Below are 3,766 nucleotides of genomic sequence, written 5' to 3'. Positions count from 1 at the left end.
GTTCAAATAGGCCACAAGTCAAAATTGAGTTTTTTAATTTTTATATAGAACAACATATTTTCTATCCTAGTATTTACCATGCTATTTAAAACTATGCATATTACTAACAAATACCTATAACTACTATTTAAGAGTAAGGAAAAGAAAAAGCTTATTGTTTTTGGTCTCCTATATTCAGCTCCTTTGTGCATACTCTCCAGGATTGCACTGAATTCATTCTTCTCAACTCTCCATTGCAGCAATCCCAGCTCTCAATTCACTAGTAGCTCTTGGGTGCGTGTTACTGGTTTAGAGGCCTCTCCAAGCCTTCCTGCATACATTGCTTCCTTTAATTTTGCCCAACAATCAAGTTCACAGTTAATTGCATCTGTTAAGACTCTGAGTTCTGGCTGTATAACAGAATTTATCTCAGTACAAATGGAGCAAGAACGATATTCACAATCACATTTGGAATTTTCAAAAAACTGTGTTAAATCAAAGTTTAGTCCTAACTCTATAAAGTTCTCAAATTGCACAGTTTCTTTTTCAAAATTAATACTAACATATGCATCATCAGCAGAATCAAAGGTCAATTCAAAGCTATCATCATTCAAAATTTTATCAATGCAATCATGTACATTTGAGTTTAAAACAACATTTATTTCAATGGGTTCAATGGCTGAAACTGAATTAAGAATTTTTGTAGGATTGTTCAAAACTATATCAGTTGTAGTCATAGACTCTATAGAATCAATGTGCAACAAATCAAAGGCATTTAAATGCATAAGCACATCAGGTAAAACAACTGGAGTCTCAAGTGCAGAATAAACCTATGTTGGCTCATTGAAAGTTATCTTACCACTCTCCACCACATCAACAGCTGCGTCCTTAAAGCTATCATATACAACACTATCAAGATCAATGCAAAGATAGTAACTATCTGATATGTCAATGTGCTCTATGATAAATAGTGAAGCTGAAATATGATTTTGCACAGGTGTATCAATAAAAGAATCCAATACAAGCTCTACGGGTTCAAGTTTAAACAATTCAAAAGCATTAATATTAATTTGAACCTCAGGGTAGTCCATTGGGATATCAAGTTCAGAATGTACCTGCAATATTTGCTCACTATCTACCTCAGCAGAGTTCTCACCAGATAGCTTACACAATAATTTTCTTGCCTTTGTTGGTGTCTTATCCAGCAAAGATCCACAACCTGCTGCATCCACTAGCATCTTGTCTTTATGCAAGAGACCTTCATAGAAGTAAACTAGGAGCATATGTTCTGGAATCTGATGGTTTGGACAAGCTGTACAGAACCCAATGAACCTCTCCCAGCACTCAGCTCAGCTTTCCTCTTGCAACTGCACAATAGAAGTAATTTCCCTTCTGACGTTGGCTGCTTTGGCTGCTGGAAAGTATCTACTCAGAAATTTCTGTTGCATATCTGGCCAACTTCCAAAGGAATGGTGCTGGTAAATAATCCAGTCTCTTGCTACATCATGTAGAGACATTAGGAACACTCTCATCAGCATTGCCTCCTCTAAAACACCAGCAGGCCTCATGCAGGAGCACACCCAACCAAATTCCTTGATGTCCTTGTGTGGATCTTCATGTGCTAGCCCATGGAACTTAGCCAGCCTCTTGATAAGATTATACAACCAATCCTGAGAGTTTGCCATCTCCTCAACTCTAGTACAGAACCTGTCTAAACCTGGAATTTACTTCAAGCAAAGGTTATACCAAGAAACAAGAATAGCATGGAGAACTACCACTATTTACAGATTTTAATGTTTTCAGAAACTGAATCTTGAGACACAGAAACTAAACACAGAATACCAAAAACGGAAAAAGATAAAGCTAACAAGACTAACCTAACACTCCAAAACATACCTCACCGAGTCGCCGACAACGGCGCCATTTGTTAAACTGCTTTTTAGCCGCCTAAAGCAGAACAAAATTGGTTCCCACTAATGTAGTATAGGGATATCCAAGATATCAATTCGTGGACTTGAAAAAATTAAGTTTTAAGAATATAGAGTTAAAGTCTTATTATTTACTAATTATTTACTACTAAACTAGGTGGTGACATTTTAAAAAAATGGAACTAAAAAGGAAAAATCTAGTCTAAACTAAAATTTTTTTTAAGAAAAAAAAATAAGAAAATGGAATGCAAAAGAGAAATTAAAATAACTATGACCTAGATTAAAGTATGGAAGAGCTAGAATCTATTTATACCTAAAACAGCACCTCAACTGGATGTATTATGCAAAAGAAAAGAAAGGATTGAATCTGAAAAATAAAACCAAAGCATCCTAATTACTAAATGTATAAAATCGGTAATGAATAACCAAAAGAATCAAATCCAAAAAATAGAATAGAAACAACAGATAAAGATAGCCGAGAACTGTAAATTGCACCAATTCAAATATCTAAAGCATTACAAATTGAAATAAACTTCAACTAATCTATCTGAAACAATTAACAAGTTCAAATCTAGAATGAATCAAAAGAAAACTTTAAAATTGCATCAAATCAAAACAAGAAAAAAGAATAGAACAATAGAACTGAAATTTATTCAAAGAAAAATGGAAATTACACCAATAGAAAGGAACCGAGCAAACCACGGGCTATCACCACCGTGGTTTCCCGATCAAAAGTTCAAGATTTACAGTAGAAAGCTATTCTACGAAAAGCAATGAACCTAAACTAAGAGCATGAAATCAAATCCAAGAACCTATTCACGGTGTCTGTCACCCACCGCTTACAACACAGCGTCGTCTCTCACAATCGCCTCTTACAGTGGAGTCTATCACCCTCCACCATTCACACACTCGTTCACGGAGTCTTTCACCCTTCGCGATTCCCCCGAGTCTAAAACTATTACAATCCCTTTTATATGGTTCAAAAAGAAAAGGGACGAAAAGGGAAAACCTTCTGCACGACGCTTCGATAATCTTCATAATCAACGGCCACTGTTCATCCTTCTATTTGCGCCCTTCGATCAACATCCATCTTTACCGGTTCAGCTCCGGTCACCTTCGGGCAGGAGGCACGGTCTTCGTTCTCTTCCTTGCTCTGCCCTAGCTCGAGGCTTGCTTTCTTTCCTCTCAAGTCAATTTTTGCCTTCCTGCCAAATGAATGTGTAAGGTGAAGACCCCGCAGCTGCTACCAAGATGCTCCAAGACGATGTCGTTTTAGTTAAGCCCATGCCAGCCAATTTCACCAGTAGCCCAATTCTTTTTCAACACCACTGCAGCCCAGCAGAAACCAAGTGTGGCAGCAGCGTTTCCTTTAATCTCAGTCAACAGCAGTGTTGTTAGCAAAATGATGAAGATGAAGTTTTGATGATGCCCAAATCAAGTCAAGATTTATCAAGATTCATGAAGATCCTTTGAAGACTTATTTTTGTTATGAAAAGCTTTTGTAATAATTGAAGTTTAAATTGTTTAGGACTTAGATTTTGATTCTTGTACCTTTATATTTTGTATTTGTTGTTTAGAATCAAATCTTCCCCGTTTTAATCGATTAATCCTTGATATAATCAATTAAAATCGTTGCAGAAGCCAAAACCCAATCAGATTTGGAATGATCGATTAAAGCAAGTTTTAATCGATTAATTAATCGATTAATCCTGAGAATAATCGATTAATCCTGAGAATAATCGATTAATACTAGCCGTTGGAGGTTTCTGATTTGAAAAACTAGCCGTTGTACTTATTTTAATCGATTAACACTAATATTAATCGATTAAATGCGTTAAATGGCCAGTTTCGTAGAATGG

This window comes from Vigna radiata, unplaced genomic scaffold (genome assembly GCF_000741045.1).
Source record: "Vigna radiata var. radiata cultivar VC1973A unplaced genomic scaffold, Vradiata_ver6 scaffold_174, whole genome shotgun sequence".
Classification (NCBI taxonomy): Eukaryota; Viridiplantae; Streptophyta; class Magnoliopsida; order Fabales; family Fabaceae; genus Vigna; species Vigna radiata.
Note: the sequence above shows the minus strand (reverse complement) of the source record.